Consider the following 17,963-nt stretch of genomic DNA (forward strand, 5'->3'; position numbering starts at 1 on the left):
ATCTCAGCCATTATGTCCACTTGCAAGTATGGTTTAGCAAGCTCCCAGTGATCCAAAGACAGGACCTTAAACTGGGACCTTTTCCCCATCTTCTCACTGTAATATGAGAACTTAAAAGAGGTTATAATATTGGAAACTAGAAATTGATCATTAATACGTATTTATTACTTTCACACTTTATGTCAAAAACTTTGCCTGGTATTCAATCAAGACAAGCCTAGTTTCAGGTTACTAAGGAATAAATATAAAATAAACAATAAGCAGGGGTACAATGAGAGAATATTGATTGTGGTAGAAGCATGGCTGAGGAGGAAGTTGTAGAAAGAGAATGGAAAAGCAACTAAAAAAGGGGATCATTATTAGAGCAAGAACTTGCAAGAGGGAGAAGGTTTGAGGTCAAAGGCAAGAGGAAAGGGTAAAAAAGGAAGAATGACTATGTTGAAAGAGGAAAGAAAATAAGGATGGAGAAGAACTGTAAATCAATTTAGAGTTGTAGGAGAAGTAGAATAAGTCCAGAATGATAGGAATCTGGAAGGAAAGAAAGAGGATCATCCAGAATGAAAAGAATAGATGAACTCCAGGAAGAAGTTATAAAGGAAAATTTTCCTGACTGTAACAACTATTTCCTCTGTGAAGTAGGGAAGGTAATCTGCGAAGAATAAAGAGTGCATTATTAAGTACAAAGTTTAAAAAGCTGTAAAAATTTTAAAAAGAAAGTATCACGGGAAACAGGTAAGTATCTGTAAAGATTTCCTAGAAAAAGATTAAGAGTCCAACAGAGGTCAGAAATCATAAATGTATAAGGCAGACAATCAATATGGTTATGTGATTTGCTCCAGGATTATTCAGTGCCTGGTTTCAGGATCAGAACAAACAGATGGTTGGGTTATTCTAGAATTGAGGATTAGGAATAATGGAATGAGAAGAAGGTCGTGAGAGTGTTGGGAATTAAGAGCGTCAGTGAGAGAGAGGTTTAACTGAATGACCACGGATTGTCAGCTGGAGTGAATAAGGAAATGAAGCCAAAGAAGGCTTATTTGATCAAGAACATATGAAACTGACAAAGTACGGAAGAATCAATGAGAATGAAGAGCAGTCATTCCCCTGAATGAAACCCCTCAGGGTATTCTGCAGCCTGGATGATAAAGTGCCATTTACTTCTTAAAACATGCAAGACTGTTTATAATCTTGCCTGCCTCTCAAGCTCATTTCTAATTCCTTTTCCCAAATGCCTCCAGGCATTCTGTATGTCCTGGCAGGCAGACCAAATATAATGCTTTCTGTCTTCATGTTACTGCTGTTCTTTCAAAGGGCTCCTCTTCTTCTCCTAAACTTCCTGTCCTCTATTCACTAATGAACTTCTCAGTTTTCAAGACCCACTTCAAGCATCTCTTTCTTATTAAAGTCACGTGTAGTACTTAGTATGAAAAAAAATGGCTGCCAAAGTTTCCTTCCACCCTTATACACTCATGCCATTACTCCCACCAAAAAACCCCTTGATTCTGGGCAAACAAACAGAATGCTGTAGAACTGACACTATTCCAGTTCCAGCCTTACCCAATTGCCATATTGCAAAGAAGTTCAGGCTATCTTGCCTGGAGTATGAGATACCATGCAGAGAGAAAATCATAGAGAGGAGAGACTGCATATAGCAACTATACCTCAGACATATGAGTGAGATCTTCTTGGCCATTCCTGTTCATCCCAACCACCAGATGAATGGAGGTGGAGCCCAGTCAACCCACAGAATTATGGGAAATAAGGAATCATTTCTATTTTAAGCCACTATGTTTTGGGGTTTAGTTATTCATTTATAAATAAATGATATCTCTCCCATTTTCAACTTATGTGTAACTGTTCAAACTTTCCACTGTATCACACTACTGCACCTATAATATACCTGTATTATTTTACTTATCACACTAGGATTGCAACATTGTTTTTACATACCTGCTCCCTTCCTATTCTGTGAGATGAAACAATGTTTCAGTGCTAGGGTATGTTTACACTATGTGTGTGCATATATGTGTCTTTTGTGTGAGTCTGTATTCTAAGTCCTAGCACAAAACATATAATAAGTATTTAATAATTGACTTGAACTACATTAAATATGGATTGAGTTAGTGGAAGGTAGAAAGAGAGAGCTATGAGGTTCAGTCATTAGAATTTTATGGCTTATTTCATAAAAGGAGCAGTTCCCTGGTTGACACGGAAACATGTTGGAAGTGAAGTTGGCTTAAGGATAGTCCAGGAATTCAGGTGGGGTGGTAGAATCATCAAGGATGTGGACTTGTGGCCTACTACAATTACAAAATTTGTGTGGAATGGAATATGGTGATATCCAATGGGAAGAGATTGTGAACTTCAGAAAAAGAGATGCTGTGAGTGACAGCTTTCCAGTGAAGAAAAGGCTCTTAAAGTAATAGTAAACCATTAAGAATATGCAGTTTCAGCCTTCTCCCCAATGCATGCTCAAGGGAGAAAAAGTCAGTCTCCATTTCACAGACTTATGTGGAAGTTGTACTTTAACTAAAGGAAGTTTTCCTTTAAGTCATCCGAGTGCACCTTTTCAGTCTCCTCCAGGGACCCCTTTTGTTCCACTGCCACTGAAAGCTTTCTACACAGTCCTCTGCCATTCTCACTCTACATCTCTTCTCTGGGCCATGTGAGCCACTCCCATGGCTTCAATCATTTCTGGTATCTCCTACAGCTGAACTTTCTGACTCCATTTCCTTTATGAGCATCAGAACTATTATTTACGATTCTCTTCTGAATATCTCCAGTGTTTTGCCTACCACTTATGTAAAACTCAAGATGTTAAGGGACGAACTGATTATCTGATATTCAAAACATGTTTTTTTCCTCCCATATTTCCTAGTCCAGTAAATGGCATACTGGCCACTCTGTGAGTATAGAAAGAAACAGCCAGCACACTGGTTAAGAGCTTGGATTCTGGAATTAATCAAACAGAATGTGCTCAAATCTGGCCTTCAGAAATTACTAACTGTATGGTAATTCTAGTCTGCCCAGGCTGCTGTAACAAAATACCAGAAGTTGGGTCACTTAAACAACAGACATTGATTTCTCTCAGTTCTGGAGGCTAAGAAGTCCAAGATCAGAGTTCCAGCATGCTCAGTTTCTGGTGAGGGCCTTCTTTGTGGCTTGCAGAAGCTGCCTTCTTGCTGTGTTCTCACACAGAGCTCCTTCTCTGGTCTCTTCTTATAAGGGTACTAGTGCCATCATGAGTACCTTTATGACCTTATCTAAACCTATTTACCTCTTAAAGGCCCCATCTCCAAATGTCATTACATTGAGAGTTAGGGTTTCAACATATGAATTTTGGGGGCACACAATTCAGTCCAAAGCAGTAACCTTGGCAAATTACTTAACTTTTCAGAGATTCATTTTTCTCACCTGTTAGAATCTTCAAAAGCTTGTGAAGAGGATTAAATAAATGCTTATCCAAACCCTCAAAACTAATCATACCAACTAGATCTCTTGAAGCCATTCTTACCTTCTCCCTTTCCCTTAGTACCCACCTCTTCCAAGCAACTGACCGCCAAATTCTGTTACTTCCATTTCTAAAGTGTATCTTAATATATGCATTTGCCCATTATCAGTTCCACTGTGCTAGTACAGACCTGAACATATTTCAACCAGACTATTCTTGACTTTGTCTAACCCATCTTTCACACCATTTCCAGAGATAATGTTTTTAAAAATATAAATCTGATCATATCCTTTTTCTTCATTTTCAATTTTTTTTTAGTAGCTCCCTGTTTCCTACAAAAATCATGCCAAACTCTCTAGCTTCTGATTTTTGCAGTCTTTCTCTGAACTACCTTTCCAGGGCCACTCCACATCATTTCCCACCATTCCCTGTATTTAAAACTGTCATTCTGTGAACATATTCTTCTGCCTTCATGTCTATTTCCTTTACTAAATCCTCACCCCTACTTGTCCCCATGAGAATTCCTGCTCAAACTCCAAGACCCAGCTTGAATGTGATTTCCTTTCTGTTGTCTTCCCAAAACCCCCAGGTGACATAGGTTGCACCCTCATCTGTTTTCCCACAGGGCTGTATACAAACCTGTCTAGGCTTTATCACACTATAGTATAGTTATTAATTTACTTGTCTATCTTCCCAGCTGGAATCTGAGCACTTCCTCAGAGGCAAGGATAGTGAAATATTTATTCTTGCATTAAAAGTCCATAATATAGTTCCTGGGAAATACTAGTCAGTATATGTAAGATGCTTGATAAATGTTGGTTGAAAGATTGAATAAATAAACTATGTAACTTTAATGGTGCCTGCTGTATATTAATTAAGTTCAAATTTTTCAGGTATAAGTCCAATTTTTCAGGTATATATAAAAAGTAAATCATTAAAACTGGGCATTGAAAGGAGTAGATTATCTACACGTATTTTTCCCAACTCTAAAATTCTATAATCTTATTGTGAACTGGGCTAAAGCTCTTCTCCAGGCATATAGGATTAAAGTCTTGTCTGAGATAGACTTAAATTTGTAGATAGGATCTAGTGGGTTGTTTAAGGTATGTTTCCAATTTATTCTATTACATTAACTTTTATAAACTGTATTTTGTGAATTTTACACCTTTCAATTAAACAAAATTGAATTATATGCAATAGCTGATCTTTCAAAATGATAACATGGTGAAGAAAGTGTTTTTTTCTGAAACCTTGTCAGCTCGAGTGACACGTGAGTATCCAGCACTAAGCATCTGTTAGGGAAATCTTATTACTCTGTGTCTGTCACTAGAAAATTGGAACAAACGTTGCAAGACCTACATACTTAAAATGTTATGATGTGTTTTTAAAATTTCTTTCCACATAAGGTCTTTTATTTTATTAGAAAATTATAAGCAAACAAGACTTGTTTAATTGCTTTCAAAGTATAAGCACATTCCACGTCAAAATTGTATCACTTTCAACTGCTGACTTGTGTGAGAAAGCTGTCAGGCCCTGGTGCCCAAGAAAACAGGGCACCATGGCAGAAATTTCTTACTGAAGGGTATAATGTATGCTCAATTAAACCAATGCAATGTGTGTAATGGTCTACTTCCATCTTAGAACGTACTGCTAGCTTTCTGTTCTGGAATCAGAATTTTCCTAATGCCTGGACTTTTTGTTGAATCCCATGTAAGAAGTGATGCAATCTTTGAGTTTATATCTCAGGGAAGGTTGGGCTCTTTTTTTCTCCTTTTAGCATTCAAAAATTCTCAGATATATTACCTTCTCATTCTGATAATCTATATATACTCTGCTCCCTTTCCATAATTCTCTTAGCTTACTAAATATCTTAGCTAACAATTAAAGAAATTATGCACGAAATGCTAAAATTATAGCCAGCTTTTCAGAGGAATCAATTGTTGGTTATAGTGCTATTTTTCTTAAAAAACATTCCCAAGTCCTTTATTTCTTCAAATATCATAGATATCTATATGTGCTTCAAATGAATGGGAGGTAATAAAATATGATGGAAAAATCCTGGAAAATTCCAACACTCCTTATATTGTTTGTTATTTGACAAGTTTATAACAACTTTGCTTCTCTTAGCCAGCAGAGAGCACCCACAGAGGTGGTAGATGATAACTTTTCCACAAAATATCGCAATAAACAGATAACATTTAAGATATATATTTTCCTATATATTCTAAGAAAAGATGACTGCTAAACATGAATTCCCCATGATAGAAGGATATTGTATGTTACTGAACTGCCATCTACTGGATTTGTTCACCCAGTACACAATATCATCTATAAATTTGTATTTTTCAAGGAATACATGACTTTTTTTCCCAGCCATTTCCTGACTTTCTTTCTTTCCCTAGTTCTAGCAATGTGTGCTTCTAATGACCAGGAGAAAAAAATGTTTCAACTAATTATAGTCCAACCAAAGTCATTCACATCATTTAAGAATTAGATTGATTATTCATAGTGTCATAAGGACATGTCAATTTGAGACAAGAAGAGGTTTAGAGAGGCTTACACTTTTCAGAGTGCCACCTGTCTCCAAAGGGCACATTCATTAAGAAGCTCCAGGTGCAAGTTGTGGAAGCAAAACAGCATAATGAAGTCCTTTGCCTCCTTGTGCACCTTTTGATTAATAACACCCTCCTTCGGTTCTAGCAGATTGTACACCAGTGTATGCCACAAGAAACCTAAAATACAAGCCTACTTTTCTATCCTTCTTTGAATAGAGTAAATCACCATTTATTTATGACCAGAATCAAAAGAATTAACAAAATAAGGTATCTGTGGCACGATCTACTTTTATAAGAAAAGAACAGCTAATAAGCCGACTGATGATATTTACTTGATAACAATGTATAATATGTGTCACTGATCAAATTCCACCTAATCTATCTTCTCTGTCCTATATTCACACATGGAAATGCAATTGATATTTGGCCAGGCGCAGTGGCTCATAAAAGTGCTATAATCCCAGCACTTTGGGAGACCAAGTTGGGCAGATCACCTGAGGTCAGGAGTTCGAGACCAGCCTGGCTAACATGGTGAAACCGTTTCTACTAAAAATACAAAAAATTAGACGGGCGTGGCGGTGCGCGCCTGTAATCCCATCTACTCAGAAGGCTGAGGCAGGAGAATCACTTGAACCTGGGAGGCAGAGATTGCAGTGAGCCGAGATCACGCCATTGCACTGCAGCTTGGTCAACAAGAGTGAAACTCTGTCTCAAAAAATAAAAATAATAATAATAAAATAAAAAATGGGGAAAACTGGCACTTATTGAATACTACTTACTAGACTTTTTTTTTTTTTTTTTTTTTTGAGACAGAGTCTTACTCTGTCGCCCAGGCTGGAGGGCAGTGATGAGATCTCGACTCACTGCAACCTCCGTCTCCCAGGTTCAAGCGATTCTCCTGCTTCAGCCGCCCATATTTACTAGACGTTTTCATGGGCACTATCACACTTTGTCTACACAGCAGCCTGGTAAGGTAAATACCCTTATCCTCATTGTCATCACTGAATGTGACTGAAGCTCAAAGTGATAATAAGAGCTAACACTTACTGACTACTTAATATTTTACTGGCATTGCCTTTATTACTTTAGAAAAATTGACACAATTAATTCTCAAGACCACATTATGGAATACATGTTATCACTATCCTCATTTTATCAGAGGTGACTTCAAGAAGCTAAGTAACTTGCCCAACATTACGCAAATAATATGCAATAGAGCCTGGATTTGACCCCAGCAAACTGGTTCCAATGCCTGTACCTGTCAACTTCAACATTATGCTGTTTATGAGTGTGTGTGTGTATACTTCAGTATTAGATGGGCTATATTATTGCTTTGTTTCTGAAAATTGGTAATTGTGTATTTATTGTCAGGCATTTTACATGCATTATCCATTACAAATACACACATATATGTAATATTTTCCCCATCTTACTTTGATAAAACTGAGGTTTGGAGAATAACAATAATAAGAATAATCACAGTAAACACTCACATTATACATATCACATGCTAGATACTCTTCATGAGAAGAGTTTTAAACATAGTACATATTTAATACTGACAACAACAATATAATGCATTATTATTACTATTATACAGGTGAGGAAAAAGAAAGGTAGCACCTTGACCAAAGTCGCAAGGCTAGCAGGAAGCAGTGCAAGAAATCTAGTTCCAGACTCATGATTTTATCCACTACTCTAGACTTTGAAACAATTTAGAATAGTCATTCCTTGTTTATTGCAGCAAATGTTTGCAACACGCCTTAACTATAATAGCATTCACCACAATCAAACATTTTGTTGCACACCAAGTAAAATAATTATGCACATTTGGTAAAGAGTAAGAAGGAATCAAGCCGGTACAGTTTCACATTGGTCAGGCTTATGCATAGTTTCAATAATGGTAAAAATAAAATTCCTCTCTTCATTTATCCTACAAACACTGAGCATTAACCTTGTTCCACGTGCTTGGGTAGTGACAATAAAGTTTATTTTATTCTATGAAGAATTGGAGATACATAAAAACAAACAGGTAATTGCAACATAAAAGGATAATTGCTAAAAAGAAGTTTTGCTTCCTAAATCAAAGCCAAAGCTACAAAACACTTTATGTTACCTGGTTTCATGGCTCCAAAAGAGGTCATACACAGGGCAAAACTAGGAAAAGAATAAAAAGACAGAAGAACATTCTTTCATAAATACATAAAATAAGGTGCTTAAAATTGTTATAATAGTTGTAATTTTATTTAAAATTCTGTTAACGTTTATGTCTGAATCACAGGTGGAAGTTCAAAATAGCTTCATGATATATGTATTCCTTGTTTCACATCTGATATTTTTCTTTGAGTACTACTCCTTCCTAGTGGGGTTGCCTGGTCCTGAGTTCCCAGGTCCTCCCAGTCTGGCTCATGCCAAATTCAAGCTATCATATTAATCAGAATTTTTAGTTGCAGGTGACAGAACCCCAGTGCAATGTAGCTTAAGCCAAAAGAAAGTGTGCTGACATGACTTAGGTGACTGGGAAGTCCAAGAGATAAGCATGCCTCAGACAGAGCTATATTCATGGATACAAATGCTATATTCAGAGTTCATTTTTTTCCCTCGCCCCACTTCTTTCTCTTTAATTCTCTCCATCTGTCACCTCTTATTGTATCTACTTGACTTCCTTTTGTGGGTAAACTCTCTCTATATAGGTGGGTCTCACATTCACATATACCAGGTTAGCAACTCTAATGAAGAAAAAACTTCTCTTTCGCAATAATCCTAAATGAATCCTCAGGAATATTCTGATTGGCCTTGCCTGGTTCTTATATTCAGTTTTCAGACAAATACCATGATTAGGCGAGCTAACACACAGAATTTGATGATTGAAAACGACTCACAAAAATCAGAAATAGCATCAAGCTTTGCTAATAATTTCAGGAGTACAGGCAATCAAGAGGCAAAGACAGAGCAGAGAAAGTCTGGGACATTCTGTCTGGCTTTGCCAGATGCTTCCTATCCACTGACCCAGAGTGATTGACTATGTCTCTGTACATAGTTTTACTGATTATTATCTTACAGAGTAGAGATGTGTAATTTATAATACATCTCCATTTTATACCTCAGAATGTTATAAAATGACATGCCATTACATGACATTCTCTAGAGAAGCCATCCATGTCCCCATAAATCAATAGATTCCAGGTTTATTTACTAGAAGTAATCCTTATCCAGGGAGATCCTGCTAAGGGCTTTCTGTAGAAAGATCTCCTTCTGTCTAAAATCATTATTCTATTTATTAGGGTGTCTAGTCAGAAAGGAGATTAGAACAGATTACCTGCCTTCCTTCTTTTTCCTAGTGGTGCCCCCATAGGAAAGGAAGTTAATGTTCCATAGGGCTAGCTACTTTACTCCTTCCCCCCATCAGGAGACTGGACATTCTGACTGAACATCTTGAGACAAGAATCTCAAACTGTGCTCGGGGGTAAAGGAAGAACCATGATTGACAGGCCCCCAGAAGCACCTGGACCATGAGATGGCGATAGAAAAGCACGTTGAGTAGATATAAACTGCGAGTGCTTTTGTTTATCATACTGTTCCCATCCAGACAAGAGACTTTTAAGAGTTCTAATGATGCTATAACTTTCCTGTTCCTAAATTTTGTCTATTTCTCTCTAGTTTAACTGTGAAAAACTCTTCAGCTATGTTCTGTGACTCATAGATTACAGCAAAAGAACAAATAGTGACAGCAAAGAATGGAAACAACTATGCCAAATCTTGGAGCCTGCAGGAAAGAAATCCAAAAGAATGCTGAATAGGGCCTCACAATGAACCCTTAAGAGGAGAAAGAATATCCCAAGGGCTTTCCATCTAGGCTTATGTCCTCATAACCATTTTCTTACAGAAATGTTAAGTTCTAACATAGCAAATGAATTTCTTTAACAGGCAGGGTACACAAACAACTATCCTACTGACCTGATAATCCAAAAGAACTTTTTATTTGGCCAAGACAATGTTTATGTTTAGGTTGAATTTGAAAGGCTTTGAACGGCTTGTCACATTCTCCCTCATTCCCTAGTGTTTTACACAGGCCTGCTTCATTCATTTATGTTACTGCCTGAACCCTGTAAACATTTGAGTTTTTCATTCATGGTTTAAGACTTGATTTAACTGAAAATCCCTTTATAAGAATGTAAATTTTAGGCAGGGTGCAGTGGCTCACACCTGTAATCCTAGCACTTTGGGAGGCCAAGGTGGGTGCATCGCTTGAGATCAGGAGTTCGAGACAAGCTTGGCCAACATGGTGAAACCCCGTCTCTACTAAAAATACAAAAATTAGCTGGCAGTAGCGGTGCATGCCTATAACCCCAGCTACTCGGGAGGCTGAAGCAGAAGAATCACTTGACCCCAGGAGGTGGAGAGGTGGAGGTAGCAGTGAGCCGAGATCGTGCCATTGCACTCCAGCTTGGGTGACAGAGCCAGACTCCGTCTCAAAAAAAAAAAAAAAAAGTACACTTTAAACTGTTTTTAGTTATTTACACTAGGATGTAAACAGTTTTTCAACTGCTTTTCACTGTGGGGGATGAGAGTTTTTGAAGAAGGTAAGACTGAAGGAATAACAGGATGGGGACTAGGGTGAGCCAGATGCCTAGGGTTCAACATTTAAGGAGGCGCTCATTCTCAGGTGATACCTCCAGGCTCAGCACCTGAGACTGCCTCCTTAAATGTCATGCCCTATGTGTGTTATTTGCCTCACTCTTATCCCAGTCCTTTAAGGATAAAGTTTAACCAGCTTTGTTTTCTGTTACTTGTGATGAAGTACCGTTAATGCATTTCCCTACCCCACCCATGAACTGAGGGAGTCATTCTTCCTGGGAACACCCATAGTATCCTCTGATTATACCCATACTATACTTACAACACAGTTTTGTCACTATTTACACATCCATATGCACCGGCACTCTGTGAACTCCTTAAAGAAAGAGATTGTGACATAATCTTCTTTATAGCTGCAATATCTAGTCCTGTACCTGTTGAATGGGTAAGTCAATGAATGAATGGACAAATAAATAAATGAGTGTGTTGTCAGCATTGAACATGCCATACCCGCTGTGGCATGGAACACCTGTGAAATCCTTCGTCAGTAAAAATGTTTTATTTTTGCTATAGATAGTTGGCAAACTTCAACCTGCTTTTATTATAATTGCGATATTTTTCTCATAACTTTGTATGTAGTATTTGTATTGTTCCAGTTTTTTATTTAAACATATGTGCTCAAGAAAGAACTCCAGTAGATTTGCGACTGACACCGTATGTATGCTTTTGCCCTCAGTCTCCAGCAGGGCCAGCCTCCTTGACCTAATTAGACTTCTCCACTCCCACATGGCTGGTAAATACTATAATTAATTTATAAAGGACTCTGAAACACCAACTGGCAAAATTTTCCTATTAATGGTTTCTACAGAATGAAAAGAGCATTTAAGTTGTAGGAGAGTTGTAGTGTGTGTGTGTGTGTGTGTGTGTGTGTGTGTGTGTGTGTGCGCATGTATTCACATTTTTTAATGTAGTGAATTTCTAAGAATGTCAAATCATAACACGTACTAAGTAAACAATGTTTAATAATGTCTTGTCATTTCTTTCAGCACATTTATTTTAAATTTGAAAGAAATCTGTGTGACAAAATATTCTTAGAGATGTATATTTGGGGTATGTGAGACTTGAATGTCCATGAATACTCACACACATCCCATAAACTATGCCATTCTTAAAATAAAGTTAAAGAGAAAAAGATAGACCATCAGTTTAAGAAGGATGTCTCAATGCTTTCAGAAAGCAACAACTGTAGTGGCCTTTTGGAGTATTTGCCTATTCAGAAGCCACGGTTGGCAGAATTTCAAGATGGCTCCCAAGATTTCTGTGTCCTGGTGTACATGCCCTGTATTACACCCTCTCTGTGAGTGTGGGCAGGACCTGTGAATACAATGAGATGGCACTCCTTTGATTAGTTTATGTTATATGGCAAAGGGGATGGAACCATTTCTCCTCTGATTACATTATATTATGTAAGACTTTATAGCAGTAATAGTTATAGTAGTAGTATATAGTAGTAATGGTAGTGGCAGCAGCAGCAGCCAACTGGAGAGAAATTCTCCTGCTGGCTTTGGAGAAGTAAACTCCGTTTTGAGATGGCCATGTAATTAGGACCTGAGGGCAGTCTCTAGAAGCTGAGAGAACCCCCTGGCCAACATCTCCCAAGAAAATAGGGACCTCTGACATAAAGTTGCAGGGAACTAAATTCCACTAACAACCTAAATATGCCTAAAAGCTTCAGATGAAATTGCAGCTCCACTTGGCACCTTGATTGCTGCCTAGTGAGACCCTAAGCAGATAATCCAATTAAGCTATGTCCAGACTCCTCATCCACAGAAACTGAGAGATAACAAATACATGTTACTTTAAGCTTCTAAGGTTGTGGTAATTTGTTACATGGCACTAGAAAACCAATACAAGAACCAACTGCTTTTTCTTTTCTCTGGGCACTACCCTTTACTCCCCTTTCCCCACAGGAGTGCCTCCTAGCAGTCAGGTCTATACATTACACCATGATCCTGAAAAACTGACATAGCTGATTGGATAGAGGTGCACACCTGACTCAAGCCAGAGCAACTAGAGTCTGGAAATTTGAAGATGGGGCTAAGAGGCTCCAGGTGGGAATTTCTTGAATGGAAGAGAGATAGAAACTTGAACACTTTAGCAACACTATCTTCTGTCCAGGGTTGCCTGTAGATATTAAAAGCCCTGAGGAAATATTCGAGGAGAGAGAGAATCTATCTATAGCAATCATCTGATTACAAAAAGAATTATAAAAGTCATGGACCCATGTGCGATGGAGTGATTTGCTGTTAAAGAGTCAAGGTAAGGAAAAGCTGAAGAGAGTCAAGGTAAGGAAACATAGCTGCTTATTGGTGACAATAAGACTCCAATACAAATTGGAGTCACCTATTTGTATTAATTATTACTAAAGAAACCATTCCTGTTCAATTTCATATCTCACTGCAAGGAAAAGGTAGTAACACTATTATCATTCACAATGCCATGGCTCTTCAGGTCCTATTATAATTGGAACCGTATAGATCTTTTTGCCTCTGCAGTTCCTTAATGCCACTTATTTAATGCTGATTACAGCATTACTCATATTGCTTCAACATCCATTGTGCTGCCTGTGAACACTAGATACTAATGACTCAAATAGTGTTAGTGTATTTGTTGATGATGACCACAAACACAGGTCTCACACAGAGAATGCAGGAAAATGCAAACAATTATTCATACTGTGGTCATGTTAAATTTATTGTTTGGAATTTATTAATAGCATTTATTTATAGAACTTACTGCATTAACATAGAATAGCATATCTCTCAACCATGTCCTCTCTTGAATTGTCTAGACCTTAATCACTGCATCCCTAGAATGTGACCCTTTTAAGGTTGGCTGCAGCCCTGCTTTCCATATATAGTTATCAGTGGTGAAGATAGATGAGAGGCCCTGGATAGATGAAAAGAGCCATCCCATTTGGGCAACCAATGTCCATCACTTGTTCATCAAGGCTTACGACCAACCCAGAAGAGAATGTCACCACGTTTATTAGAGGTAAAAAAGGACACTGATTGAAATGGCCCATTGGCTTTGTGTTGCTACAGTCTCAAAAGCCCTGAAAGGAGGCAAGCATTGCCATGATAAGTAGTGTCTGATATGTGACACAGAGCTGGCAGAGGGGTGGTGTGACTGCCCTAATGCCAGCAGCAGGGTGAGGGCAGGAGACCCCAGGATAAAGGATGTCTGCAGACACACATACCTTTTTCAAGTGCTCTCCACTAGAGGTGGTTCCTTGGTCTGACCAGTCAGGGAAGAGCCCACATACTGGCTCACACAGTCAGCTCCAGACCAAGAACGCATGGGGGGACAGTGGTAGCCCAGAGCACTGAACTCATCCTGTGTCTGATATTAGTGAAAATCACCCTCAAACCACTGAAAAAGCATCATTCTGGTGGCCCAAACTTGTGCGATGAAAGAAATAATGCCATGAAAGAAATAATGTCCCAGCCAGTGGGAGCTTTGGCCCTCCAAGTTGCTCTCCAGGAACTGGCAGGACCATCTGGCCCTAAGCCACCCTACAGGTGATAGTCCCAGAGATCCTGCGGCACTGGTGGACCCTGAGCATGGTAAGAGGGCAATATGGTCAGGAGGGCCTGAAGGGAAGAAACAAAGAAGCCAATAACATTTTCTTTAGGCTTAGGGTTGTCCCACCCAACAGGTCCTGCTGACCTGCTGGTCCCAACCACCAAAAGCAATAGAACATCTCAGGACTTCCACTGTCTAGGACCCACATAGTACTACATTTTGGCTCCATCCTGCTGAATGGTCCAAGACACCCGAGGGGAATTAGGGCATCTCAAGGAAGGCCAGGTGCAGGACCAGGCTAGGAGCCCTGGTTGCCCAGGTCTAAGGGCAGTATTGCTTTTTTTTTTTTTTTTTCAGTCTTCTGAACTAGGTAACAGAAAAGCTAGTCTGAGGAAAGAATAATGCGTATGCAGAACAAATTCAGCAAAGAGACAGAGAAAGGGTGCTGCTTGAATAGAGGATAGTTTCTTTTAGGATATTTCTGAAACTGCATTCCTGCTCTGGCATTCCATCAAACACCACCTTCTCTTTATAATATGCTCCCCCTTTTTGTTGTTTAAGTCATTTTATTTTTATTTTTGTTACTTGCAAGCAGAGTGAGCCCTAATGCAATATTTAGAGCCAGATTCTTAGCTCTGTAGGTTCAGAAACTCAACTTCACCATTTCCACCAGAGCTAATCTCCTGGGGACCAACATATTAAGAGGACCCATAAACAACTGATATGCATTTCAGAGTGCCAATTTCTCAATCTATAAAGAGAGCTTAATCCAGATGAACAACTTGTGTGGATAAATTCACTCTGGGAATTTCACCACGGTAGGTTAAGTGCGCTCAGGAGAGAAGACAAATTATCAGAGCGCTGTTTGGTGAGCATATAATAAGAACAAAGAGAATGGGTAGAATTTTTCTTTCAAATTAGGATAGCTGAAATGAATTTCTTTTGTAGGAATATTTCTCTTTGAAAAATCAGCTAAAGTCCTTGAACTCAAATAACCTCTTCTGGTCATTATCAGATGTATTCACGCATTTTGTTCATTATCCTAGACTTACTATAGAGGATTTTTCTCTTGACACATAATTCTCCCAAAAAAATTTTGCTAATTACAGTTAGTACAGTTGATTAACTGTTGTTGCATTAACTGCATGTCATCTACCAGCTTTGGCATCTATTATTCCTATTGACCCCATCAAGTCACTATCTCCTCTCTACTCCCAAGGGTGATCACTATCCAAGATTAGTTTGGCTGCTTTTGAACTTCATGTAAATGGAGTCATATAGCATATGCCATTTTGTGTCTTACTTTTTTCAATTCAAGACTGTATTTGTGAGTGAAATAAATACTGTTCAATAATCTGATTGTAATTTGTTATTCTTGTTACTGTATTACACATTCCAACTGTGTAAATATATGACAATTTATTTATCTAGGCTACCATTGATAAGCAATTGGAAAGCTTCCAGTTTGGGCTATTTTGAATAGCACAGCTCTGAACATTATTATATACATCTTCAGTGAACATTATGTACATTCCTGTTGGTAATATACCTAAAAATGGAATTTTAGGGTCATAGTGTATGAAAATGTTCAGATTTAATATATTCCAACATTTTCCAAAGTAGATGTATCAATTACTTTTTGCAATGTATGAGAATTTCAGTTGCTCTACATGCTTTCCAACACTTAGTATTGTCTGATTTTTCATTTTAGTCACTTTGATGAATGCATAATGGTATCACATGGTTTTAATTTGCATTCCCCTGACTTGCAGTACCAACCAAGACATAGAAAGCCCACAATAATCTATCTTTCCTATTGATTACAGTGAGAAACTCAAGACAAAATACCAAAAGCAACTGCCTGAAGACTCTGGAAAAACAAAAACAAAAACAGGTAAATTGGAGTGGAGAATGAAAACCTGGAGAAATGTTCTGTATGTCTGCTTTTCCTCTTTTCTCACAGCTTTTGACCTGAGGCCCAACACCTAGTGAAACTGTGGTGACAGGAAAAACTGACAGAAACCTGTATGTCTTGCCAGAATGGGGATGGGGGCTTTTGTGAGCCAAAAGTTAGTTGAGGGAATACTTAGCTCCCCCTCTTCTGGTTTTTCTTTCTTTCTTTTTTTTTAATTTCTCTCTCTCTCTCTCTCTCTCTCTCTCTCTCTCTCTCTCGGCATTGGCCCAAGAGTGAGGCCCTAGGCTTGGATATCTACAATACTAACAGAAACTCTGTTTTTATGGACAAAGGAAGTAGGAAAGGAGGCCTTTGTGGTCTGAAGAGTGTAGACGGAATCCACATTTTTTCTCTCTCTTTTCTGTCACTGCTTTGTCTCAGAATCTGCCCTAGTCAGCTGCTATGCCAGGCTGCTGAAACTCCAAGACGAACCTCATACTTCTGGTGAGAGGACCTTGCAAGACAAAAGGAGAAGAATGTAAGAGGAGAGAGCTAGAGAAGAGGATCCCCTAATTCTATGTATGAACCTATACAAGTTCTGTGTTCACACCTAAACTGAACACGTGCAGAACAGACACAAAATAGCATAGCAAAACTGAATTTCAATTTAGACTACTGCTAACATCCCCAAATAATCCCTGAGTATTGTAGGTATAGGACATAGCAAAGCCTTTGAAAACCCAGCTGACATGGAACCAGTACTCATAGAAGATGAGACCGAACTTTTGACCCGAACCAAATTGGATCGATTGCCTCCTAAAACAAAAAAAAATCAACACTCCCTAAAGGCTTTTAACAGGACTCAGTCTATGCAACATAATGTTCCAAATATCCTAGATAAAATCCACAATTACACAGTATAAAAGAACTGGAAAAATGTGGCCAACTTGCAAGGGAAAATATAATCAACACCTGCTAACTCCTAGATGACCAAAATGTTATAATACAGATTTTAAAGCAACAATCATAACTAGAGAGTAGTTGAACAATTTCTCTCCTAAACATAATCATACTTGCATAAAGACATTTCAGTCAACGATGAACCACATATACAAACGTGGTCCCATGAGATTACAATACCATATTTTTACTGTACCTTTATGTTTAGATACACAAATACCACTGTGTTACAACTGCCTACAGTATTTAGTACAATAAGATGTTATACGGGTTTGTAGTCTAGGAGCAATAGGCTATACCATATAGCCTAGGTGTGTAGTAAGCTATACCTGCTAGGCCTGTGTAAGTACATTCTATGATGTTCACACAGCAGCACAATTGCCGAAGGTGGCATTTCTCAGAACATATCCCTATCATTAAGTGAGGCATGACTGTATATGCTGTATTCTAAAAAAAATTATTGCATTTATATACCGAATCTATGCATAAGAATGCTCATACTGGTGTTGTTTGTAATACCAAGCCTGAGAAACAGAAGGAATAAACTGTCACAAAACGGAATAGTATCAGTATACATCAGTGAAAATAAAAGAACTACACCTATACACTTCTACATGCAAATACCTAGGATTAATTTGGAAGCATAATGAACAAAAAAAGAGTACATAATCAACTATGCTTATATAGCTCATAAAATTAAACATACATGTATGTTAGGTTTCGAAGGGAAGGCAAGGGTTAAAGAGAGGGTGGCTTAACAGCAAATACAGGATTTACGTCCAGCATAAGACCTACAGAGGTGGGAGACCAGCTTAATGCCAGTGCCCATTGCTTCTTACAGGCTGGGGTGATTTATAGGCCTGGGTGGGAGTGGTCTGGGGGGCCATGGCCTGCTGTCTGGGAAAATGTTGATAAGGTGTTCCCAGGATGAGGCGGCTCT

This window comes from Pongo abelii, chromosome 1 (assembly GCF_028885655.2).
Source record: "Pongo abelii isolate AG06213 chromosome 1, NHGRI_mPonAbe1-v2.0_pri, whole genome shotgun sequence".
Lineage (NCBI taxonomy): Eukaryota > Metazoa > Chordata > Mammalia > Primates > Hominidae > Pongo > Pongo abelii.